We start from the raw sequence: 27881 nt of genomic DNA on the forward strand, positions 1-27881 counted from the left end.
GTGCTCGATAGAAATGTCAACGCTATGAAGAAAAAAACCCACTTCAAAGTGGGTAAATTCGTTGGCCTTTTGGGATGCCAACTAGGAATTCATCCTAGAAGTTAGATGTCATGTTCTTTTGGAGCACTAAACATGTGTTCTTCATCATGCGAACACCCAGTTCACCCATGTGAAAGCTGAGTAAAACTATGTTATAAACAGTGGTTTTTGAAGATTGAAACTGTGGTTAAGGTATGATCATGGGAACGATGTCAGACCTTGGATTACTCTCTCCATGACAGCCACAGAAGAACTACAAACAAGGCTGGTGAGAAGGGGCAGTCAACCTCCTGTTGCATGAGCATCCTTGTCCCTTCATGCAGTGGTGTGCTCTGATCCTGTATCTCAAGTAATCTCATAGGAGTGCAAGTGCAAGATCCTGGTTGTAGAGATTGCATTAGGCAGTTCTAACATGAACTGAATGATGGAAATGAAAGGACAGGCTGGAATGCTATTTCTATTATGCTGAACACTAAAAACTGAGACATAAGGAAATGCAGATGATGGTTTAAAAGACAAACAAACAAAAAGTGCTGGAGGAACTCTGGGCCTGGCAGCATCTCTGGAGGACATGGAAAGGTGAGGTTTTGGGTTGGGATCCTTCAGTCTGATTGTAGTAAGGTAGAGAAAGCTGGAAAAGATGGGACAAAGTCATGCAAGTGATAGGTTGATACTGGATTAGCAGATGAGTGGACAAAGGTGAGAGATGGAAAGGAGGCAAAAGGGTGTCCAATAAGAAATGGAGTGAATTGTAATGCCAGAAGGAAGGATAAAGGCAAGTATATCCTTCCCCCTGGCTTTACATTTCACTTCTCTCCTTTTCTTCTTTTCATCTCAAGCCTTTGTCTATCTATTTGCCAATCAAATCCCCCCTCATCTGATCTCCCTATCACTCACCAGGATTTATCTGACCCATCTCTTTTCCAGCTTTCTCCCCTGCTACTACAATCAGTCTGAATAAGTGTCCTGACCAGAAACATAGCCTTTCGATGTCCTTCACATACGCTGCCTGACCCATTGAATTATTTCAGTACTTTTTGCACGTGGCTGGTATGAGTGGATTGGTATGAGTTGTGGAAGTCATTCACAGTCCACGTCCTTTCACTGACTTGGAGTGCCAGTCTCAGCGAGACGTGCTTCCATGTTTGTCCTGCGGATGATCAACAGAGGTTGTAGGTTACACTGTGTGCGGGAGTGATCTGTGGAGCCGCGTGGGCCCGATCCACCCGTCGAACAACCGCGCCGCTGCCGATCAGACTGACGACCGAAGACTGGAGCGCGTCTCGCCCCGCAGGCCTCTCGGGGGACTGCAGTGAGGCCGGGTGGCGATGCCTGTCTGAGCCGAAGGAGCCTCAGTGGTGGTGGCGATGGGAGCCTTGGCGGTGGCAGCGGGAAACTCAATGGCGGCAGAGCCTCCGCGGCACCATCATGGGCCTTGGCAGTGGCGGGAGCCTCGTGGCGGAGGGGCCTCGCGGTCGATGAGGGGGGAGGTGAAGACAATGGGGACCCGGCTAGGGGGGGATCGCTGTGAAGAACAATGGAGGTGGGACGGTGGGAGAACAAAGGGGGACACGGTATGGTGGAGGGGGAGGAGGCGGGGCACACTAGTTTAGAATCCTCTGCCCAGGTGATAGGTCTGGGTTTGTTTGTTTGTTTATTTGTTCATGTGAAGGCGCTGTGCTACCAGCACCTACATCGGCAGCCAGCTAACAGTCGCTTGCCTTTTTCTTTTTGTTTTCATTTTTAATTTCAAGTTTTTGTGTACCTTGTGTGTTGTGACTCAGCATACCAATTTCCCTCCGGGGATGAATAAACTTTATCGTATCGTATAAAGCTCCAGCTTCAGTTTGTGTCAGGGAGCGAGGGCAGGTGCAGCGCTCCAGCTGTGTATCATCACGTGTGTGAATGATACTGGGAAAACACAAACAGGACTCCAGTGAATCCTGCTGGGAATTACCTGGGGTAATTTCACGAAGGGGTCTTTTCCTCCAGCATTCTAACCCAGATTTTAAAAAAGAAAATCACTTTTTTTCCATGATTTACTTACATGGATGTACAAAGAATTACTTGTACAAAGAATTCCAAGCTTCCCGATTATGTCTATCTTGGTGTCAATAGGATTAGAGGTGAAGCCATTGTGGCTATGGAATGGAAATTGATCTTGTCTCCAGCTATTGACTATTGGCCACTGATCGTTAGTCGCACGTTTATATTGGGCTTGATGCTGATACTTCTAATGCTGAATTGTTTATACTCAGACCAACTGCAACTTTGTAGCCCTGCTTGTAATATGTAATGATGGTTGGAGAAGAAATCGTAAGATGTAGAAATTGTCCTCGGACGGGATTAACAGGGTGTGGTGAGGTAAGGAATGATCACAAGATCCCACTGACTCTTTGATGTACTGTAGAGCTGGAAAATCTGTGGAGTTACTGGTTGGATGGAGGAATTAAGCCAGTAACAAAGCCAGACGTCCACAATGAGAAGTGAGACATGGCGCTCAATCCATGCACCCCTTCAACCAGGTTCTATGGATACAAAAAGCAAGACACCTGCCTGTAGAAGAGCTTAGTGTGCAGCTGTTAGTAGTGATGCCACACAGCTCCAGGGATCTGGGTTCTATCCTGACCTCTAGTACTAACTGTATGCATTTTGCAAACTCTCTGTGTACTGACATGACTTTCTCTTGAATGCTCTGGTTTCCTCTCGCATTGCAAAAATGTGCTGGCTTATTAGTTGTCTAATATAAATTATCACTTGATGGGCTGAATGGCGGCCTCCTGCGTTCCGATAAGTAAGCAAAAGTTCTAACTGCAATCAAGTCAACACATTGAAGGTAAAAAGTCTCATGTGCAAACACGGGAGGCTCCCTGCATAGTGCCCATCTGTACTTCCTTCAGTTTCCTTCTTTCCAATGCCTTTTCAAATTTAAAAACATTTCTATTTTATAGTTAGGCCTCGGAGAACTGGACAAAGCTGATTTCTGATTGGTGTACGCACTGCTCTTTGAATTGTGGTTTTTCACCAAACCACAAGCTTTTTGAATACATCAAATTGAAATCAACCTAGTAAAAAAAAAAGAATGCTTACTGGGAATTATGGCCCATCTTTGAGCAGTGGCTCATATCTTCTTGGAACGGGGCACATTTGCAAATGAGAATTTTTAAAAAAACTACATAGGTTGGAAATCTAAAATAAAAAGCAAAAAGTGCTGGAGACACTCATCAAGGCATGGAGCATGTATGGAAAACTTTTCCATCATCAAGATAGGATTAGGGTTGCATCGGTAGCTTCAAGAAAGCAATAGTTGCAGGAAAATAGTTGTTTCTGAGTCTAGTTATGCGGGACTTAAAGCTTTGGTACGTCCTGCCTGAAGATAGCAGCAAGAAGATTGATTGGCGTTGATGGTGAGGATCCTTGATGATATAGATACCACTTTATGACATAGTGCTTCATGTTAATGCATTTGATGGTGGGGAATTGTGTCCGTGATATATCAGGCTAAGTCCAACACTCTGTGCAGCATCTTGTGCTTTGGAATTGCTACCAGGCCATGATGCAATTAGTCAAATACTTTTTACAGTGCGTCCATTGAAGTGTGTTAGCGTATTTGGTGATGACTGGTACTACAGAACCAAACCTCATGAATTTGGGAACAATTTCATAAATCGTCCTTGTATAACTTTCAGTCTTTCATGGTTTCTTATATCTTGATTACTAGAAAAGAGATAATACTAAACATCACATTTTTAAGATAAGCAGCCTACTATACATGCTCTGGTAGTTAACAAGCTAATGACATAGTTTGATTACTGCTGTACTTTGTTTTGTCGTAGTTTGCATTACATGAGATTCTCCAGATTCTTTCCATCATTTCAATATCCATAAATATAAAATATATATTTATTTGTTATATCTATCCCTGTAACAGTTTCAATTCCTCAACCTCTTGCACTTATCAATAACCAGTGCTACTGCCTCACAACTCCAGAGATACGGATTCACTCTTGACCTTGGGTGCTGCCTGTGTGGTGTTTGCACGTTCCCCTTGAGATGGCATGGGTTTCCCCAAATGTGTCATTTTTCTCCCGCATCCTAAAGAAGTGCTGGCTGCAGCTTATGGGAGTTTGGTAGGAGAATTAGTACGTTGATGGGCAAGTGAGCAAGATGAGGTTACAGGGAAATATGTGTGGGGGAAATAGGATTGCTTTGAGAACTGTCATAGACTTGATAAGGTGAATTGCTTCTTGCTGGGTTATACGAAAATGTGGGAAAGAAAAATAAATTTGGATAAATCCATCTCAAATATGTAAATAGGAAGTGGACACTCTACTGAGCCTTCTTGGGGCACACGTTTTGTTTGTTTCAGTCTCCAGACTGACCCAGATCTGACATATTTTGAATCCCCACAGCTTTGTTTGATTATTTGATTTACCAGAAACCTTTAAAAATATAGGCAGTTAATAAACACTTAGTGAATCCTTTGACTATAATGGCTTACGTCTTCAATATAATATAATATGAGAAAATGATTAGAGCAGATTTGTGAAATAGGACTATTCCCTTTTAATTTGTGTTACTGTTTGCACTGTTATTATTAAAGACGGATACTCCTCAAGCTTATTCCGTGTCGTCACTGCCATTGTTTTACACAAAAAGGCAGTGAGATAGATGAGAATGCTGGCTTTAAAAAAAAAAAGAGACAAAGTGCTGGAGTAACTCAGTGCATCATGCAGCATCTCTGGAGAACACGGATAGGTGAAGTTTTGGATCAGGACCCTTCTCAGATAGATGAGAATGCAGGTTTGATTTTATGTTTATTAACATAATTTTAGTTGGCTTCCAATGTATATCACCTCCCCATGTCTAGGGACCCGCATACTGGATGATAATGCCTTGCAGCTCTGCTATGTGGACTCTTTGGTTTGCTGGTCTTCAGTGTTTTTTTAAACTGTTGAGCATCCCAATCTCATCGGAATCATTTGAAATCTAAACTCAATAGTATATACAAAGTATATGATAAGTAATGCATGCTTGTTGAACACTGTTTCTGAAATTCAGCTCAGTTGAAGTCGGTGGGACTAATTTCAGAAGGTGAATTGATCACAATGTGTCACTCCAAGGCCAGGTTAAAGAACATGTTTGAGGATGAATTTCAACCATGTTAATATTATTTGGTTTATGATCATCATCCTCAACTTGCTTTAGTCGATTTACTTTTCCTAAAGCCATTTAAATTTTCTCTTTAAAGTCCGTATACCTGGAACCCTTTTGTTGCCTCTTAGATTGTGTTAAACATCCTGTTGTAACAAAATCCCAGGTGGTGCAGCATCTCTCATTTCCTGCAGTTGTGTTTGAATCCTTTGCAGTCACCACGTCATGAGAAAGAAGGGCTCAAATTGTTTGAATTATAAAGCAAGCATGCACATTTAACAACACTGCCTTTAAATAACCTTGGTTTCCCAGTTTTTACTTAATTAATATGGTCTTCCATTGAATGATGGATATCTTCAATATCCAGAAGTACATAGTGATAATGGAAGCAGATCACTTATTCCTCACACCCAACGTTATTATCACCATACAAGCAAATATTCTAATCTCATCCACCTGCCTTGTTCCCATATCCACTGATCCACCTATCCAGTCTAATTTTGAATATGAACCCCAGCCTCTAACCTTAGAAATGAATCCTTGTGCCTCTGAATTCTTATTTCTAATTCTCTTGCAATTTATTCATTTTCTGTGGCCCTTAATTTAGATCTGATAACTACTGACTCTCATTCAATCTCCCTCGTTGCATCTTTCCAGAACTTTAAGTAAATCTATCATATTGCCTTTCAACCTGTTACTCAAACATGAAGAAAATATGTTTATAAGTTTTTCATTTTTCCAAGCAGCATTTGAAGGCTGAAGCTAATTTCCTTTCTCTAGTAAAGATCACTAATCTGCACACAGTACACTGTGATCTTGCTAAAGATTAATATAGACTCGTCATTACTGACTAAACTGTAAGTGTGTGAAATTCATCTTTGCTTGCTCTTAAAAGATAGGTATGAAGAGACCAGTTACTTCTGCTTGATTCCACTGCCTTGGATGATCAGTGATGCGTAATCAAAAATGATATTGTCCCCTGCTATTGCACCATTGATTCTAGAATTTTATTTGATTAATTGAGACCGTTGTCAGCCTGAGGACCAACCTTTAATGACCTGTGAGTCTGCTCCTGTGTTTTTCCTCTTATTGTCCTACAACGTAGCAAGGCTTGTATTAGAAATAGAATTGGATCTACAACATGCTCCTTCAGTCCTGCCCCAAAAGAAGACAAAAGTATTATCTCAAACAGTGAAATATAAGAGATATTTAAATACGTGTGCTGTTGATTGCAGAAAGGGTAGTTCTCTTTCTTCATTGTTATGTTGCCAATAGATGGGTTTAAGAATGAAGTGAGGATGTGTCTTCCTGCTCTCACATCCTTCCCCATCTTCTCTATATATTGTCATACCCATCGGCCCAGGTGACAACAACAGCTCAGGGCATGTACAGTTTCAAAAAGCAAATATGACATCTTTGACCTGAACAGCTGTCAGTGAGAACATATATCAGTGGAGCCACAGCCTTAATGGCATGTGGGGCATTGCAATGTAATGCATGTGACCCTTTGCACAGAAGAACATGGACATATATTGCTGTGAACTCTGTGCTAATTAAAGAATTTACGTCCAAGGACACTGAATGTTCTTCCTCACTCACTTGTTCATCCAAAGAAAGATCCTGACCCGAAACATCATCTGTTCCTTCCCTCCATAGACTGCCTGATCTGCTGAGTTCCTCCAGCCTTTTGTTATTTTGCTAACACGTAAAGTAATTTGGTGTAGTTACAAGTTTTATGAATGTAAATGTGACTATTTCACACACTCTGTGAACTTCATAGCAGTATTGGTGTTACTATAGTGAAGTTGCAATTTTGCTAGCTATTGTTAGATTAATATCAATCTTTTGAACAATGACATTTGACCAATAAACAACTGCAGAATCACTTTAAATCCTGCAGTCTTGTATTCTCCAGGTAGGCTTACGAGGATTAACTGTATTCTTTGGAATTCCATTACAATTATCACGATTATTACCAGGTCTGCATCTCCATTATCTGAATGTTCCCTCTCCTCTGCCTTGCCTGCCAGTCTCCATATCCAAACTCTGTCATAAAGGTTGAACCCTTCCACCTTGTAGCTTGAGTCGTGATACCTTTCTTTTTTTAATCGCCTCTCCTCTGCTCGACCTTCCAAATAGGGCTGGCAAGAGGAAAGATGGTGTTTTATTTCATTGTTTTTCATGACTCACTCAAACCAAAATGATCCTAAATTGTGGGACATTAGCTGACACAACTTCCTCAGTTTGTCTCTGTGTAACAAAGTTAGGTACAGGTATGTGGGTAAATTGCTGGGCCACAGCTGAAGTTCTGGACCATTGGTCCTGAAACAAGAGTTTGAATCCTAGTATTTCCTAGTGGAATTAAAAAAAAAAAAGCTGGTCCCAGAAATGTTAACCACAAAACCCCTGGATCATCATCAGAAAAAAAATAAATCTTTGGTTTGCTAACATCTTCATGGAATAAAATTCCATTGCCCTTACCCTGTGGTCTATTTGCAAAACCACATCCACCAGTGGCATTGACATTTAATTGCCTTCTATGAATGAATAAATATATTTTTTTAACTTGGGAGTTAATGTCATGACTTTGATTTGCCTTGATGGCCTTGATTTGCCCTCATCACCAATAAGTGGGTACACACCCCGGATGGATCCAGTTTGATGAAGACTTTTGTCCCTTTCGACTCTCCATATAATTTTGAGATGCAAGCCAAGGGATTGCTCACCATTCACTAGTCTGTACTTGGCTTATAACCTGCAGATGGTTTTCTTACAGCTGCCACTATCGTGGGTGCCACTTTCACCAATGCTCCATGCTGCTTAGCTTTATTTTGCTCTTCTACTCCAGGTTTCAGCTTGGCATTTAGTTTATCCATTTGAGCTTTATCTCTCTTGATTTCTGAATATGAATCTTTCAACATATATTCATTTTGTTCTAGAAACTTTCTTAAGCATGTTCATGTTATATTGATGTTGATTAGATTTTTACAATCCATTCTTGGGACTTTCAACCAGTCCCTTTCTAGTCAAGTTAGTCTATTAACCAGTGGCCTTGGCTTCTGTTCATTATAAAGGAGTGTACATTCCGTGCAGCCTAATGTTCCATGGATCTCATCAGAATACATTCTCAACTTTAATGTTCTTTCAGCCTAATGTACCCCTGCCATGATGAAGTATTAATATTCATCTGAATGTCTTCATTATTGATAGATATCTACTCTATTTTTCCTTTTACCACTACTAATGGTGTGTATGTTATGGAAGGTGTGTTCTTTATATTGTTCATTCACTTCAATGTGCAAATAATGCTTCTCTGCTTTGCTCTAATAGTTTTCTTTGCATTGAGACACCACTCAGGTACTGTTGTTGAGGTATCCTTTGCATTGTTAAGCTTTGTACTTAGCCCTGGTTCTTTTAATTGAAACATCTCATGGCTTTGAACTAATGTATTTGTGCTGAGTGATTCCAAGAGCTTCCCACTATGCCTTCTCTGACCTGCGCATAAGAGATCGACATTATGATAATGTGTTCCTCCTATCAACCATGGTATGGGTGCATATATCACATCCACATTAGTTATCTCTCTTTACGACATAGCAGGAGACCATTCAACCCAAACGTGTAGGGTTGGTTCTTAGAGCAATCCCATTATATCACTATTTTTCCCTGCAGATTATTCTTTCTGGTTTTCTCATTTTCCCCATGTTCTCTCCTGGATAAAATCCACTTTCATTGTTAGAGGCCAATTCTTTCGATCTTGCGCACATGATCAAATGTTGGGTAACATGGGCTGAATTTAACTATTGTTAGTCCATGTACAAACTTCTCTTTCAGCACATGATCCAAAAACACACTGAAGTCACAATGCCATGACAGGTCCTTCAGAGTCTTATAGAGTCATACAGCACAGAAAATGGCCCTTCAGCCCTGTCCATATTGACCTTCAAATACCCATCTGTACTCCATACTAATGCCCTTTACTACTCATGGTCAGTAGCATTTTATGCCTTGATAATTCAAGTCAACAAATGTTCACAATAGGAAAAGTCTCTGCCTCCATCACCACTCAGGCAGTGTGGCCCAGATTTTAAATGCGTTCTGTGTGGAAAAATAATCTTCCTATTTCCCCTCTCAACCTATGCCCTTTGGTCATAGATATAATTGCTAAGGAGTAAAGTTTGCAACTTTTTACCCAGTCTATGCCCCTCATAATTTTGAATATCTCTGTCACATCACTCCTCGGCCCCCTCTGGTGAAAACAACCCCAGCCTATCCCCAACTCTGGCAGCATTCTGGTGAATCCCGTCTGCTCCTTCTCAGAACAAATCATCTCACTGACCTCTGGTAAAGTGTTCCCGACTTTTAATTTTCCCATAGTCTGTAGATGGTGCCTGGTTTAAATGTCCTACTTGGCTGTACTTATGTGAGACGATATTTGTCTTCTAAGTGTGCCAATGTTGGTTAAATATATAGCCCAGTTTCTTCTCGCAAGGTTACCTTCTTGCATTCACATATGGCATTGTCTCAAACATCTCTCCTTCAACAATGTTATTCATCTGAATGTGCTCCCGTTTTGTGTATAAATTGTAATGTCCGAGGTCAAGGAACAAAGATCAATAAATGTTGAAAGGTTCAAGGCTCCTGTTCCCTAGTGTCTCAGGAACAGCATCGTGATCTCCCGTGAGAGTGCCTGAATGAGGGCGGTGGTGATGGGGGAAGGGGTTGAAAGCTTTATCTCTACCAATAAACCATCAACAATTAGGAAACTGTATGTGACAGGGAGCAGTGTGGTTTTCGCCATCACCCTCTAATCCTCTGCAGGGCTCGGCTGACAAACACCAGGCTGCATTCAACTTGACACCAACGCACCTGAATAATTTACATCCTCATCGCGCAGAGAGGGATTACTCAGCAATGCACAGCTAGTTCACTTCAGCTGCTGTCTTGTGATTTTCCTTTTATTCCATCACTAATTGCTCCAACCACACCATTACCACCCCCTCCCCCATCATGCAGCAGATATTAAGCAATCATTATGCCAGAATTTTTTTTGGTCATTGCTATCTGCCCAACAGAACAGTGCATCACAAATGCTGTGAGCATCTCCATTCTGAAGCACTTCAGGCTGCCCTGTTCATGTTTGACAAAAGAATCCTGTGACAGCCTCGCCCTCTCACACCTTTTGGCACTTCCAATATTGTGGTCTCATTCAGTGTACAAGGGTATGACCGGCGCATGTGTGGGAGAAGGGTGGGTAAGCAAAACAAATCAATTATTGATTTCCCCCTCCATTTTCCTGGCACTTTTAAAGGTGTTAAAATAATGACGGATCTTTCAAACGCTTCATCCTTGATTCAGGTACATTTGTGTCTTTGGCAGTGTGCATCACATTGTGTAAATTCCCACCCCTACTCAATGCACCAGGCTTTACACCCAGATTCCACAGAGGCTAAATGGGCCACTAAATAAATGCTGTTGGAACAATGAAACCATTGGGATTATAACAGGTCCAAGTAGAATTATTGCTGTGGTGTTTCAACAGAGATTACATTAGGTTCTTCACTGGCTGCAGTACACTTTGCGGCATTTGGAAATGAATGTGAAGAATACTATGAAAATGTAGGCCTTGCTTGCAATTATCTTTAATTTCTAAAATTTGAACTCTTTAAAACATCGGGGCATTCTAGCAAAATCGTATGGATACTGCCTATTGCGAGAGGGGGTTTGCATTACCAATAACTCAAGCCAGAATTCTCTGAGCACGGTCCTTCCTACCTGACCCTGATTGTAGTCTTGTAGCTGCACAGTGGGTAAATTAATGACCAGTTGCCCAGAGGCCTGAACTAACAGTCTATAACCCAAGCTCAAATCCCACAACCATGGCTGTGAATAATAAACAACTTGTCGTAGTAACAATGATAAACACAAGAACAACTGAATTGTTATCAAAATCCACCCGGTTCTGTACCCAATCTGACCGATATCTAATTCCAGACTCAATCTAAGCGGTTCAGCAAGCCACAGCTAGCATTTATTTGAAGGCTAAAATACAAAAACAGGGATGTAATGCTGAGGCTCTAAGGTGCTGGTCAGACTGCATTTGGAGTATTGTGAGCAATTTTGGGCACCATATCTGAGGAAGAATGTGCTGGCCCTGGAGAGGGTCCAAAGGAGGTTTACAAGAATGATCCCAGGAATGAGTGGGTTAACTTATGATGAGTATTTGACGGCACTGGGCCTGTACTTGCTGGAGTTTAGAAGAATGAGGAGGGCACCTCATTGAAATGTACCGAATAGTGAAAGACTTGGATAGAGTGGATGTGGAGAGGATGTTTCTGCTGTAGTCCAAAATTCCACTAATGGGAGAATCTAGGACGAGAGGTCATAGCCTCAGAATTAAAGGATGTTCATTTAGGAAGGATATGCAAAGGAATTTATTTAGTCAAAGGATGGTGAATTTGTGGAATTCTTTGCCACAGAAGGCTGTGGTGGTCAAGTCAGTAGATATTTTTAATGCAGAGATAGATTCTTGATTAGTACAGGTGTCATGGGTTATAGGGAGAAGGCAGGAGAATGAGGTTAGGGAGCAGAGTTAGATCAGCCATGATTGAATGGCGGAGTAGACTTGATGGGTCTAATTCTACTGCTATTACTTATGACCTCGGTTGTAGCTGGCTCACTACCAGCCTCCCCACTCCAACTTTCTCAAAGGACTATTAGGAATGGACAATAAGTGGTGACCTTTCCTGGCAATGTCAAAAAGACAGAAGTATGGATAAACAAAAAAAGACCACACTGCTGTCTTCCCCTGTACTAATTCTGAATGCTTGAAGGAAATTTCATTTTTGTTTATTTGGGCTTTTTCAGAAGAGTGTAAAGAGCCTAGGTTGCCTAGACAGCATGTTTATAATAGTCTGAGAACCACAGGCTGGCAATGCCATCACTCTGCTTGAGGAGAGGCTCAGCCTGCAACAGAATTCCTGTTGGCCATTGAAAAGATTAAAACGTGCTTACTTTTTTGAGTGACTTTCTTGTTAAGAAGATGACTATCAGCTTCCATAATTGATCACTGCCCTGATAAACACTGGAACCCAATTGCTGTCAGTGTGGGCTGCTTAACAGAGAGCTCTCTGTGTGTGTGTGTGTTACGTAATCCCAGTAGAATGTGCATTTTCCCTGACACAGTTGTTCCATTGTCCTGCCGGACACTTGTGGGATTAGAAGCAGGCAAAAGGTAAAAATCCAAACAAAACAGCTGTTGACTGGAGCAAAAATGAGGTAGAGGGGTTACATTCTACTGTTAATCCCTTTGGGCTGGGTGTTGAGTTAGGGGATGACAAGCGTCTGCATATATCCCTGACACAGGGACTTGTTTGTATGAATCATGCTCATCAGAGGGACTGCAGAAGGCATTTCCATCTCAAACATTCTGTGGTGGGAGCTCATAGATTTGGCACCCCATTGGTCGGAGGTAGCTGTCTTGGGTTATCTCATCAGGCAATCCTAAATCAGGTAGACTGTAAGTTAAAAGTTCTCTTGTGTACTGAGCCATTAAGGTTGAATCTTTAGCTCCTGTGACGATGAGCAAAACCTCTGTCATACAGCCAGAACCTCAGTATCTATTAAACCAGTGAGACAATTGGGTCAAAACCTGATGTAATATGTCTCCAGATGCCCATCAATGTCAGTGTTACTCAATCCAGACATTGGTCAGTCTCTATGTAACTCTTTCCCAAGTATTTGTTCACTCTAAGTTTTTTGTTTGTAACTCACTCCTGAGTGCCTGTTAGTCCAAGACTTCCCTTTTCCAACCCAAACATAATTAAACCTAATATATACCCCCTCACTCCGCTATCCTCAAGAGCTCTATCCAGCTCTCTCTTGAAAGCATCCAACGAACTGGCCTCCACTGCCTTCTGAGGCAGAGAATTCCACACCTTCACCACCCTCTGACTGAAAAAGTTCTTCCTCATCTCCGTTCTAAATGGCCTACCCCTTATTCTCAAACTGTGGCCCCTTGTTCTGGACTCCCCTAACATTGGGAACATGTTATCTGCCTCTAATGTGTCCAATCCCCTAATTATCTTATATGTTTCAATAAGATCCCCCCTCATCCTGACTCTCACTCTGAACAAGGGTCTCCACCTGAAACATCACCTATTCCTTTTCTCCATAGATGCTGCCTGACCCGCTGAGTTACTCCATCATTGTGTGTTTATCTTCACAAAATAATTTCCTGTGGGAGACATTAAATACAAAATATTGTAGGTGCTGGAAATTTGAAATAAAGAATACGTATGCTGGAAATATTCTGGAAATACTGGAAATATTCTGCAAGTGTGGACCCTCAGTGGAATGAGAAATGGAGTAAATATTCAGGCGATGTGCAATTTGATTATTTCCCATCACAATTTATCCTGCCTCTGGTTCTTAGGGATCCCCATTTACTTTGGAGAGCCTTATTTTTACAAACTTAAAGATCTTGCAATCTGTTTTATCTTTAGTAATACTGTAGTTTATTCCTATATTCTATATTCTATGGTTTTATCAATCTCTTGATGAACTGTTGTCACTGTTAAACCGTACCAATCCTCAGGCTTAAAATGGTAATTCCTTCCATCTGCAAATCAAATGAAGTGGGTGGCTTCTTATAAAATTAATTTCCATTGATGCAAGTGAGGCTAACAAAGGCTATATGGAACATTAACATAAACCTTTCTTGTACTTTGTGCTGAAGAGGTATTAGGTAAACAAACACCTGGCGTACAAGAACAATTATAAATGTCACCACACAGCAAAGAGGTTCTCAGAAGTCAAATGTAGTTGTACCTTCAACTGTGATTTCTGGCACACACAATCAATTGATGCTCATTCTGATCTGAGTTTTCCCAACTCAGCCTGGTTTGTGTTTGAGGTGCAATAATTGACAATTGAATTTTATTAGATCTAAAGATGATCTAATCATTCAGGTGTCTTCTGATTTGTGCCAAAATCAATGGCAGATAAAAATGTTTTGAGACTAGTCATAATGTTGTTGAATAATCTGGAATTGTCAAGGTACATGCATTTAAAGAACTTCTCTCAACGTATATTAAATGCCAACCAATCCATGTGAACTGTGCCTCATGTTAGCACTTCAAGCCTGTATTTGGTTGGCCTCATATTTTCAATGGTACTGTAATGTCACATGTACCAAGGTACAAGGAAATTATTTTTTTGCCTGCAGTTTCATAAAAATCTTTCTATACATTGGCACAATTAAGTACAAGAGTGTAAGATAGTAGATTACACCGAGACAGAATTCTAGAGTCCCTACGATTCTGGTGCCATCTTGTATTCTTCAAGTTCAGAGTTGTTAAAAATGTTAGTCTTAATTTGACCAGAAAGACCCATTGTCGAGGCATTGGTTTGGCGTTGCAGGGGTGTGCCTGGCCTGGCAATGTTGACAATCTCCTCCTGCAATACTCCACTGTTCCATGCCGTTGTAAGCCTCATCCGATCTGCACACTTGGCCACGGAGCAGTGCCCGATCTAATCAAGCCTCTGCTGCAGGGCCTCTAGCGACCCAATACCTTGATCCAGACACATTGACCCTCCCAGTGACCCTGCCGCCCTTCCCCTCACATGGCCCTGGGGCACCTCCTGCAGCCGACCTTTGAAGACTCAGAGCACCTCTGAGGATGTGGGAGGTGATCCCAGCCCCTTCCGGCACCACTCTTTTCCTCTATCTGCTGCCATCATTATGTTGAAGGTCTTTTGGTGGTATTTAATTGGTACCAGAGTATTATTTCTCATTAAATTATTGATTAGCTTGGCATATTTATATGGTACTGATCTGCTTAAAGCAGCATGTTGAGATGCTGTTCCAGGCAGCTCACTGATTTCTCAATTCACAGTTAATTTAGGGTTACATTAGGCATAGCAGATGCTGTTCTTTTCACCAGGTTGTCAAGCTGTGAATTTTCTCTTAGAGTACAATAAAAAAAGAATAATTGTGACATTGAGACTGTTCCCTGCAGCTGAATTGAAATGAAAACTATATTTTATAGTATATCGTTCTCGGAAGGTGGGCTCATAAGGATTGCTGTAGGGTTATGTGTTCAGATAGGATAGCATTTCACTAAATGCAGTGAATTTCAATGATTTACTACCCAATTTTTGTGTTACATTAGAAAAATGCGGGTGCTCCCATCAGAAGTTTATATAATGGGCATACATTGGAAGGGGGACTTGTGCATTAGAATTTTATACAATACTAGACCAAGTAGACCCGTTGGGTCCAAACCTCTCCTGCAGTGGTGCAGCACCCCCTCCTCCTTTTCACCCCTCCCCCATCCCCTGACTCCCTACCCATCCCCCAACCCGCCCCATCCCCTTCACCCCTCCCCTCTCTCCCTCCCCCCTCCCTTCCCCCTCCACCCTCCCTCCCCTCTCCTTCCCTCCCTCGCTCCCATCCCCTTCATCCCTTCCTCCCTCCCCCCCCGCCTCCCTCCCAAGGTCCAAACCTCTCCTGCATTGGTGCAGCACCCCCTCCTCCCCATCACCTCACCCCTTCACCCCTTCCCCGACCCCTTCACCCCTTCCCCGACCCCTCCCCCATCCCCTCCCCCCAAACCACTCCTCCCCCTCCCCACCCGCCCAAACCACCCCTCCCCCTCTCTTCCCTCCCTCCCCCTCCCATCCCCTTCACACCTCCCCTCCTCCCTCCCCCTCCTCCCTCCCCCTCCTCCCTCCCCCTCCTCCCTCCCCTCCTTCCTCCCCCTCCTCCCTTCCCCTCCTCCCTACCCCTCCTCCCTCCCCCTCCCCTCCTCCCTCCCCCTCCTCCCTCTCCCTCCCCCTCCTCCCTCCTCCCTCCCCTCCTCCCTCCTCCCCCCCCTCCTCCCTCCTCCTTCCCCCTCCTCCCTCCTCCATCCCCCCAGGTAGGCAGCCATTAGTGAAGGGCTTCTGAATTGCACCAGAGACCATACGAGGAATGTTCTTAGACTATCAAGATTCTACTGTGCATTAAAGCTTGGTTACTGCGCACCATATTGCTACTTGGCAGTAGGACATGTTTGCTTCGTAAGGTTAATTTAAACCAACATTCATAATATTGCTTGGTAGAATATTAAATAAATGGCTTTTAAAGATAAATCACACACCAAGTTTGAAGGTAATCAGAGACCAAATGTAAAATAGATTAGACCAAAAACAAGTAACCTCAAGATTGTGAAGAGACTGTGCAATGTTTATGTGTTAAAGTTTACTGCAGTGCTCACACAAGTGATGCAACTGGAAGGCAGCTGCAGGCCAATCAAGGATATTTTGTGGCCTAGTAAGGGAAGCTACTTTAGACCAGGATTTGGCATCCTATCTCCGATTAAATAACTAACAAACTTACAATGGTAACGTCCATTACATCTCAACCAGAGCCCCAAACCAGTCTCTGCTCCCTGCTAGCATGGGCCCAAGCAAGGAGTGTGTTTTGCTGAATCATCTTTGTTAGTCTGGAGTCAAGGATGAGGGATGGCCACACAAGCTATTGGATTTGCACTTCAACTCATTCCTTTGGTGTTCTCATTAATTTAACCTCACCCCCTATATTGATGTTTCCCATTGATCGATAACCCGCATTTTACTGTCACAAAGGGATTTTGAATTTCAAGCGTTGCTTGGCCTCTCTGATCATTTTTTTTATCCTCTCAAAATTCTGGCACCTTCAATTTCTATCTGCAAATAACCTTTTATTCAAACCAATGCCTTTCAAATTCCATCATATGCTCTCCTCACCTGGGAATCACAGGAAAATCATGGATTAGGAGAGTCTTAGTTCATTCACATAAAATGAATTATGTTCTCCCCAAAGTACAAATGCCTAAATTGATCTCTTCCAACTTTACCGAGCTCTAGCTTACCTTCTTTCCTTATCAGATTTTGGACATTCTCTCAGTCCCTCAAATCAGTGGCTGCATTCCAAGGTGCACCAACAGTGTGACCAGCTGGCAACCCAGCACCAGATGGTGCCTTAACACTGTTCCTTGTTTGCGAAATCCAAGTCTGGTTCTAAAGTTAATAAGGAAAAATATAAGCAACAGCGAGCTCTTTTCCTGCATTATCAGCAGTCGGCTTTGCATGCCCATCTCTTGTTTTACCCATATGTACTATCTATAGTTCTGCCTTTGTTTCGTGACACCAACTCAAGCCTTTGTTCTTTTCTGAATTGTTCCACTCTACCCCTTCATTGACAATTTTCTCAGCTTTGCAAGACAATCCTCCCCTGACTTTAATGCTTAAGAAAACCATCAACTATTTTGAAAACTAAAAACTTTAGATCTGGAAATCTGCCAACTCCTGCCTCACCCTTCCCCCTCATCTCTTTATACTGTCTATCTCCCTTCTATCCTCTGTCCTGATGCAGGGTCTCAATTGAAAACGTTGACTATCCCTCTGCCTCTACTGATGTTGCCTGATTCACTAACTTCCTCCAACTAAGTTCATCAATAAGCAGAGGATTAATCAAAGGTAATGATGGCAGATTTCCATACCTCAACTCCCTCCAGTTTCTACCATCATCTATACGCAAAGTAAATTTATAGTGGCCACTTAATCTATCAACTGGCACATCTGTGGAGTATGGGAGGAAACTCGAGCACCCAGGGGCAAATACACATGATCACATGGAAAATTTTCAAACTCCATGCAGATAGCACTGGACTTTAGGGTTGAACTTGGGGCATTGGAGCCGTGAGACAGCAGTTCTACTAGGTGTATCACTCTTTCTTGTATATTAATTACACCTGCACTATGTACCTTAAAATACGCAATGTTGAACCAACACCAAAATAATTAATACTACATTATCTTTCTTATCCTTTATTTAATCTTTTGAATATCTGCATTTAATCTCTTTGTCATAGAATGCATAGTTTCAATTTCTGTTGAACCATTTCAATCTCCATATACTTTAAACTATTTTTTATTGTTAAAAGTGTACAGTACTTTGTATCTGTATTAAAGTTTTAGTTTATTACAGCTAAAAAAGGGAGAAGAACGCATTTATCAGATGCATTTTTGTCCTCGGGCTTTCCGACATGACTCGCACCCAATTAATTACAAACTGATGTCATTGCTGCTTTGTAGATAAACACACAATTGAATTAACACATCTCGCAAAGCCTCGTGAACAGCTAAATTAAAATGATCAGTGAATCTGTTATTTTGGTTGTTTGTTGAAGAAAAGTTTGAATTCCTCGTTCTACTTTTGAAAAAAACCAGACATAGTTTCCCTCCTCTTTTTCTACTTTATCATCTACACTCCAGAAAGGAGTGAGGCAGTTCTCAGAACCAGTGAGGCATGTCTCACACCTTGCATCCAAGAGAGGAAATTATTGAGGAATTTTATTCGGGTAACATAGATTGCCGAAAAAGAACGTTTGAAATGCAGTTTTCCCCATTTGACAAAATATTACTTCGCTAACATCACCTCCAAAGAAACACTGAGGGATAGATTAAAAAGGACATTTGACCTGTGAAATTGTGATATGATATGTACTTTAATCTTCAGTTGCACCAATGTTGAATGTATTTGCAGACTAAGGGCATTCTATTCATGTCTATTCCTCTTTCCTCTTCAAATATCCGTTTCATCTTTTATTCCCACCCCCCCCCCCCCCCCCCCTTATACATTCAGTATGCTTTGCATTCATGCCTAATTAACTCAATGTCTCCCCATGCTTGCACATAGTTATACTCACTGTGTAAAGTTGAATTTATTATTTGATTTCCTGGTGACATTATTAAATTGAGAGCCTTCAGTTTACCTCCTCCCCAAAGTGTGGGCTCTCTGTGCCTGGCTCATCAACACCCTATGTTCTTTTATTGACCTCTTAGCCTGCTCTTTTTGTAAAAATGTGGGGAGAATTAAAAAAGGATTAATGTAAGATTAGTGTAGTTGATGATCAGTATGAACTCAGTGAGCTGAAAGGTGTATTTTTGTACTGTATTTCACAGTCTTTATGGCACAGATTGTGATATGGGTATTATTGGTTATGTTACTTTATATGTATCACCACCTACTGAATAAAAGAATTGCCATTTTTTTAATTCATTGAAGAATGAATAAAATCATGTGTGTATATTACAGAAAAGAAAGGAATGGAAAGATTTAAGGTTTGCTTGAACACATTCATATGAAAACTAATTGTTGATTGCAATGAGAAATAGCAGTTCAACAAAAATATCAGTAACTGTCCCATATTTTTACAATATCTGACAAGTCTTTCTCTTGGGACACGGAGTTTTCAGGTGATTGTTGTAGTCCCAAATCACCACCCTCACAACAGTGTGTTTCTGAACAAAGGAAAAGCCAATATGATTCAGAAGAAATACTTTGTTGCAGCCAGGTATCACAAAATGCTGGAGTAACTCAGCAGGTCAGGCAGCATCTAGGAGAGAGGGAATGGGTGAGGTTTCGAGTCGAGACCCTTCTTCAGACTGATGTCAGGGGGGCGGGACAAAGAAAGTATATAGGCGGAGACAGGAAGACAGTGGGAGAACTGGGAAGGAGGGGGGAGGGGGGGGAAAAGACATTTCCAACATTTTCGTCACCTCCAACGGGACCCCACTACTGGCCACATCTTCCCATCCCCTCCCCTCCCCTTTCTGTGTTCCGCAGAGACCGTTCCCTCCGTAACTCCCTGGTCCACTCGTCCCTTCCTACCCAAACCAGCCCCTCCCCGGGCACTTTCCCCTGCAACCGCAGGAGATGCAACACCTGTCCCTTTACCTCCCCCCTCAACTCCATCCAAGGACCCAAACTGTCTTTCCAGGTGAGACAGAGGTTCACCTGCACTTCCTCCAACCTCATCTATTGTATCCGCTGCTCTAGATGTCAACTTCTCTACATCGGCGAGACCAAACGCAGACTCGGTGATCGTTTCGCTCAACACCTTCGCTCAGTCCGCCTTAACCAACCTGATCTCCCGGTGGCTGAGCACTTCAACTCCCCCTCCCACTCCCAGTCTGACCTTTCTGTCATGGGCATCCTCCAGTGCCATAGTGAATCCCACCGGAAATTGGAGGAACAGCACCTCATATTTCGCTTGGACAGCTTGCAGCCCAACGGTATGAACATTGACTTCTCCAACTTTAGTTCCTCTGTCTCTCTCTTTTCCCCCCCTCCCCTTCCCAGTTCTCCCACTGTCTTCCTGTCTCCACCTATATCCTTTATTTTTCCCACCCCCTGACATCAGTCTGAAGAAGGGTCTCGACCCGAAACATCACCCATTCCCTCTCTCCTAGATGCTGCCTGACCTGCTGAGTTATTCCAGCATTTTGTGATACCTTCGATTTGTACCAGCATCTGCAATTATTTTCCTGCACTTTGTTGCAGCCATGACTGGTTAAATGTGAATCTGCAGACTATGGAGAGAAGGACTGCTGTGCATAAATGAATGCTGTACATATATTTCTCCTGCCTCACTAGCAGTGGCACTCAGAAAAGGCAATTGAACATTCATCGTAAAGAAGGGAAATTTAATGTTCTAGACTTTAGTATGGCCATGGGCACCATTATGTAATCTGGCCTCTAATACAGCAGGCTTTAAGAGCCGGGGAGGGGAAGTAATCAGTGAATAGCTTCACACAAGCACCCAGCACAGCACAGGTGCCAACTGACATCCTATTACTGGGTCTGAAGAAGGGTCCCATCCCAAAAACGTCTGTCCATTCCCTCTCCTGTTGCTGCCTGATCCGCTGAGTTCCTCCAGCTCTTTGTAATGTGCTCCTTTACTCTATTGTTCTGCTACTACCAGAGGTGCAAATCCAGTAGAACGATAAGGACATGTTTTTCAGCAACTAATTAAGCTTGAAATCCAAAGCCAGTAATGACTCACTTCTTCAATGGATTTATCATCTTACGTACTCCTTACCCCTCAAGTTTATTGACATCTGAATTGTTATTTGCGAGTGTCTCCATTACTTGTGGTTTATGGGAGAAGGGTTGGAATATTTAATTCACCCAAGTATTCAATTGTCACTACCATATTGGCCTGCAGCCGGAGAATTGTATATGGGGAACATGTGTGAAGGGTATCGGACAGCTCTAGACCTGCCCTTCGGACCTGACTGATCAAATAACTAGGTAGTATTTCAGTGTTGTGTGAGAAACAGCCTGCTACAATTTTTCTTCCTATCTTTCTGTAGTACCACACAACACCATACAGCAAGCCATAAAGTAATTATTCCATAATATCCAAAGAGAAATGGATATTTTATAATTTAGATTCAAACAACGATGTGTGCGCACATGCACACAAGCAAGCACATCCACAAATATACATGCACACAAGCACACGCTTATGCAAACAGTGTAACAAAGGATCGAGGAGTTTGGTTATCATATTGAAATAGTTGTATGGTTCATTGCAACACACCAGTTTACAGTATCTGAATGTTCCTGTTACCATTCGATGAAGGTAAGACACACGATTCACACCTCTAATGCCCATCATGGGATGTCATTTCAGTGGTTGGAATCAAGTTTTGCACAAAGGCTGTGGTTGTGGTGGTCAATCTTTCCTGCTCCAGGATATCACTGCAAGATTTCCTCAGACAGTGTCCTGGACCCTACCATTTTCAGTGGCTTCAGTAATAATATCCCTCATCATAAGTGTAGAAGTGGAGATGTTCACTGATGATTGTGCAACTTCTCAGCAAGTGATGCAGCTTGTGCAGACAAGCAGCAAGATTGGTAACATTCACTGTCGACATTGTGTGAATGATCATTGACTTGAAACTCAACTGGACCAGCAACATAAATGCTTGCTCCACAAGAACAGGTCGGAAAATCTGCATATCCTGCAGTTTCTTGACATTGACATACAGGGCATGATTCTGAAGAATGAATGACTATTTATCACTTGTTGGATGAGGGCAGTTTCAACAATTCTCAAGAAGTCCAACCATGACAAAGCAGCCCATGTGGTTGGTTGCCCATCAACCATTGTAAACTTTTATTTTCTCCATCTTCAGTGAAAATGAAGTGTACCCTCTACTGCAAGGCAATTCATCAGGCGGCTCCAGACAGCATCTCCCAAACCAACAACCTCAAGACCAAGAGCATAAGAACATCATCATCATGTTCCCCTCCAAGTTACCCACCATTCTGATTTTCTGAATATATCATAGGTCCTTTATTGTCGCTGGCTCCAAATTCTCGGACTCCCTACCTGATAGCACATTTGGAATACCTTAATAGGAAGTAGTGCAGTGATTCTAGATGGCAGTTTAACACCATTTTCTCAAGGAAAATTAGGAATGAGTAATACATGCTGGCCGTGCCGCACACAGGTCCCGAAAAATGAATAAATAAACAATATATCCCCCTCATGGATGTTTCCAGTAGTTTGGCCGCTTTAAACATAAGCAATTGTTTCAGAAATGAAGGAGCACTGAGAAGGTTAACGTTGGACAAGACGCTGCCTTGAAGCGAGACAAAGGCATGTCACATTGTGCCTCTAGAAGATATGAGCCTGAGGAGAGCTGGAAGTCAAGACCACCATCAATAGAAAAATAATTTGACATGGTGCAGAAATTTCAGCCTGGACCTGAAGTTAATAATTCATCCCACTTCATCTACTTGTAGGTTTGTGTAAACTGTTTTGCCAGTGGGACTTTGGCCAGTGAGTCTGTTTTCTAGTATTATACTGTCAGATAGGTAATAAAAAATCAGCTGTGGCTGTATAGCTGCACTGACAATTTGATTATTTTAAAATTTTTATTTAAAATAGTTGAAAACATTAGCGACGCAGTGGTGCTGGTTTCTGACAGGCACGGTGACAGACGCACCACACATCTCTGTCCTCCATACAGCTGGCCAGCTCCTCTTTTGTCTCTACATATGCGTCTTCCATCAACATCTTCAGCATCGTCTTGTCTGGTCGTCCCGTGTTCCGTTTTCCATGGGTGGGTTTCCACAGCACAACCTTGTTTGCTGGTATTTCTGGATGGCGGTGGCAATGACCAGCGAGCCTCATCCTTCTCGACCTGATCTTCTCGCGCAGAGGTGAAATTTGCCCATAGAGCTGGGCGTTGGTGATGGGGTCACTCCAACTGACATTTTGAACTTTTCTGAGCATTCGGGTGTAGACACTATCAAGAGACTTGGACAGTGCTCGAGTGAGAATCCGTGCCTCACACCGGTACAATAATATTGTCTCCATATTGCATGGAAGAATCTCAGTTTGAGACCCTTAGACATCTGAGACATCCAGATTCTCCCCGTTATTGAGGGCTTTCCATGCGAGCGCTTTCCGGACTTTGATATCAATCTCCAAGCTCTGCATCCTCGCTCCCAGGTACTTGGAAGTCCTCCACTTTCTTGAGAGATGCACCGCCACTGGTCTTAAGAGGCTCATGGTCACCACCGTTGAATGCCATGTACTCCGTCTTCTTGGCATTGAGGTGGAGGCATTTCTCGCACTCCATCTCGACCCTGGCGAGCAGCTCCTGTGCCTCCCCAATTTGGTCTGACAGCAGGACGATGTCATCAGCGAAGACGTGGCCTGACAAATTGACTGACCCGATTCTTCTCGAACGCCTTGGGGTGATTGTGAAGCCGAGGTCCTCGTGTTCCTTGAGCGCCTGCCGCGTTGCATAATCAAGGACAATGACAAAGAGAAAGGGTGCTAGCGTGTCTCCCTGTAAGACCCCTGTGAGGATTTTGAACACTTTGCTCTTGCCATCCGGGGTGACAACCTTGGCCATGGTGCCCAAATGCATATCCTCAAAGGCTCTCAGGAGATGAGGAGGGATACCATCAGCCTTCAAAATCCTCATTTTGCATCGATGAATCGAGTCAAACGCCTTCTTGAAGTCAATGAAGGTTAGGACGGCGGGCAGGTTGTTATTCTTCACCTCAATGATTCTTCAGATGGCCAGGATCAGTGTGACTGTGTTCCTCTTCTCTCTTAAGCCGTTCTGATTGTAAGGTAACTTCGGGTCGATAGCAGCCTTAATCCGGTTGAGAATCAAGCGGTTGTAGACCTTGGCCAAGACACATGTCAGGCTGATGCCACGATAGTTGTCAGTCTTGTTCAGGCTCCCAGATTTGAGGACGGGGATGATGTTGGATTGTGACCATTGTGTTGACTTGTCATTCGTCATTAGCGCTGTGTTGCAGAACTTGAGCATGATGTTGTCGAGCTCACAGTTCTGCTCAGGGAGGAGTGGGTCTGCTATTGAGTCGGAGAGCAAGGAACGCGCTGCTACAGGGTGTCCACTCTGTCAGTCCTCGAGTCCTTATTGCTGAGTTTAGTGGTAACCGTGTCACCACTGTCATAGTATGCTACTCCCCTCACAACAGCAGGCCTGAGGCCAAAGTGGAACAATTCTACTCTGTCCTCCAAGTTGCGATGGAGCGAGTACCTACGGCACAATTTCCTGGCTATGCTTGGGGACTTCAATGCCCGCCTTGGACCGGAGGATGTCTGTTACACCTATCACACTGGTGACACTAACCGGAATGGTCAACACCTAGCCAGCTTTCTCCAGGAGTATAGTCTCCTAGCAGTCAACACCATGTTCAAGAAGCGACGAGGAAAGCTGTGGAAGCATCAGGACCGGTGCACAGAAGAAAAGCGCCAGCTAGATTACATCATGGTACGACGCAAATGGCGCAACAGTGTCATGGACGCTGAAGCATACAGCACTTTTGAGACCGTGAGCTTGGATCACCAAGTGTTAACAATGCTAGTGATGCTTGGCCTGAGGCAGCCTAAATCTACAGGCCCCAAGGAAAAAGTGGACTGGAAGTTGTTTTCCTCTCGACCAGGTCTACAGGCCCAATACACAGTAGAGGCGGTGAACTGCTTCCAGATGCAGGAGGAGAACGAGAAGAAGAGGAGGAGGAAGAGGAGAGGGGAGGAGCTGAGGCGAGGGAAAATGCTACGGCTCGCTACTAACGGTTCATAGAGGCCAACTCTGAAGCAATGAAGAGTCTACCCAAAGTGAAGCATGTGAAGAGAAGTCGCAACTCTGAGCACCCGGATGTTGTTGCAGCACGGAAAGTAGGTGTTGAATGCCAAGAAGCTTACACTAGGAGCAGGAATGAGCAGCTCAAGGAGGACTTGATGGCAGCCAAATCCCAACTCATTGAGGTGTACGACAAACTGAAGGAGGAGGAGGTTGCGAGAATGATAGAGGGAGTAGAGGCTGTCAACGATGGCAAGTGGTATAGCGAGGCATGGAGGGTCGTGAACGAGATCAGTAGCAGGACGAAGGCCAAGTCAGGTCAAGTCAACGGGAAATCTCCAGAGGACCGAATCAACACGTGGTTCACCCACTTGAAGAACCTACTTGGATCACCTCCAACTGTCACTGAGGAAGATGAGGAGATTGAGACTGTCCTCATGGATGTACAGATTCACGACGGCCCCTTTACCTTGGAGCAGCTGCGAATAGTGAAGACCTCGCTGAAGCTAGGGAAGAGTCCAGGCCCTGATAACATCCCTCCAGAGGTGTTGAAAAACTGTGAGCTTGATGATAATTTGAAGACCTGAATTATTAATCCAGATGGACGTGAGTTCAGATCTGACCATGGTGGTGTGAGAATGTAAAATCAGTTTGCAAAATAAGGTAATGAAAAATTGGTGTGTAAATATATTACCATGAAGCTTTTGTACATCAGGACCCAACTACTTTCATGATGTCCTTTTGGCAAGAAATGTTTTCTTTCCCCAGTCTGACCCACACTCAAGTGATTTGCACTGAGCAATAAATCCTCAAAATCACAAACACAGCCCTCTTCAGTAAAAAGGTGGTATCTATCATCAAGAATCCTCATCATTTGTCCATACCCTTTTCTCACTGGTACCATTGGGCAGGAGGTGCAGAAGTCTGAAATCTCGCAACACAAGGTTCAGGAATAACTACTTTCTACAACCAATAGGCCTTACAATCCTAATCCTACCTGGGCAACGGAACACTACAAACCACCTCCTGCACTACCATGGACTTGTTTTCTAATTGTGTTTTTGCACTAATGCCTTGTTTTTGCAGTCTTTTTCACTGTATTATATAATTTATGTTTAATTTATGTTTTGTGTGTTGTCAGAGTCTATCTGGGACAGATTTCAATCTGTGTGATGCTGTTGCAAGAAAGATTTACACTGTACGTGTACCTCACTGTACTTGTGCAAATGGCAATAAACTTGATGACTCCCCCACTATTTGCATGAAGAAATATTTCCTGGCTCCACTTCTCAAAATTTTGACAATATTTTGGATGTTAATCGTGGTGATGAAGTTCTTGCCTGAAGCAGATTGATGTAATGAATATATTCATCACCATATCATTGGTGGGATTATCTGACTTCAACCCACACTGCTTTCTATTCCTTCCCACCAGCTTTGGATGGTTCTAGAACTGAAGCAACCATTTCAAAAGTTATTTGAAGCGATGTTTAGCTGTTCTCAGATAAGTTGATGAAAAGGATTCTGCGGGCAGTAATTTTTAAAGAACATTATAAGCATGTTTGCATGTTTTCCTTGATTCTGGACTGCTTATTGTTTCATGATGGATTTTAGTCTCAACATCCCTCTCTATGAGGAGCAAGGAACAGACTGTGACTGGAGGGAGAACAAATTAGGGCCAGGAATGTTCAGAGGAATCCTTATCCTTGCATGAAAGTGTGTCAGCCCAGTTTTCAGAGTAGTATCAGGAAGTCACAGGAAGATACTGCATTGAAATAGACCCTTCAGCCCACTGTGTTGCATTAATCATCGAGCACCCATTTACTTTCATCCCATATTAATCAATTTTTTTATTTTCCTCACATTCCCATCAACTCTCAGCAATATTATTCTCATTCAATCTCTCACCTGCACACCAGGGAAAATTTACAGTGGCCAATTAATCCAAGCATCTTTAGAATGTGTGAGGAAACTTGACCTCCCAGAGGAAGCCCACAGGGAGAATATACAAACATTACATAGACATCTCCAGAGGTCAAGATCGAACTTGGGTCTCTGTCACTGTGGTAGCAGCTTTATGAACTTTAATTATCCTGAAGGCATCCTTTCTATAGGAAAATATAGCCATCTAGCAGTTGTAATCCAGGACATCCAGTAAACTTTGTCTCCATCCATTGTAGGGGTTGTCCATTCTGTAGTGAATATACGTTAGCTCGAGCAAATACTTGATCATTTGCTACATGAGTCTTTGACAATATTGGGATTGGAATCATTTAGAATTTATTTGGTACTCTAGATTATTGCAGCTACAACAACATTCAAGAAGTTCAACAACAACACAGCATTTAGCAGCCTACTTGCTAGGCATCCCAGCCACAGCCATTCGCTCACTCCACCACCGATATCCAGTAGCATCAGCTTTTACCATCTGTGTAGGAAAGAACTGCAGATGCTGGTTAAAATCGAAGGTAGACACAAAATGCTGGAGTAACTCAGCGGGGCAGGCAGCATCTCTGGAGAGAAAGAATGGGTGACGTTTTGGGTTGAGACCCTTCTTCAGACACTCTGGATGCATTGCAGCAACTCTCCAAACCCCTTAGAAAGCACCTTCCAAACCTGCTACCTCTACTAACTACAATAAATTACAGTTTAGTTTATTGTCACATGTACTACGGTACAGTGAAAAGCTTTTTGTTGCTTTCCAATGTTTAGTGCAAGATAAAACCAGCAAAGTCCGG

The 27881-nt window shown here is 42.9% G+C and overlaps 1 protein-coding gene across 21 annotated transcripts in view; it reads left to right on the forward strand.

Annotated features, from left to right (window-relative positions):
- The window catches only part of kif1aa (kinesin family member 1Aa), a 196485-nt gene that overhangs the window by 12999 nt on the left and 155605 nt on the right, over positions 1-27881 (forward strand). The window lies entirely within an intron of this gene.

Source organism: Rhinoraja longicauda, chromosome 13 (assembly GCF_053455715.1).
Source record: "Rhinoraja longicauda isolate Sanriku21f chromosome 13, sRhiLon1.1, whole genome shotgun sequence".
In the NCBI taxonomy this organism is placed as follows: domain Eukaryota; kingdom Metazoa; phylum Chordata; class Chondrichthyes; order Rajiformes; family Arhynchobatidae; genus Rhinoraja; species Rhinoraja longicauda.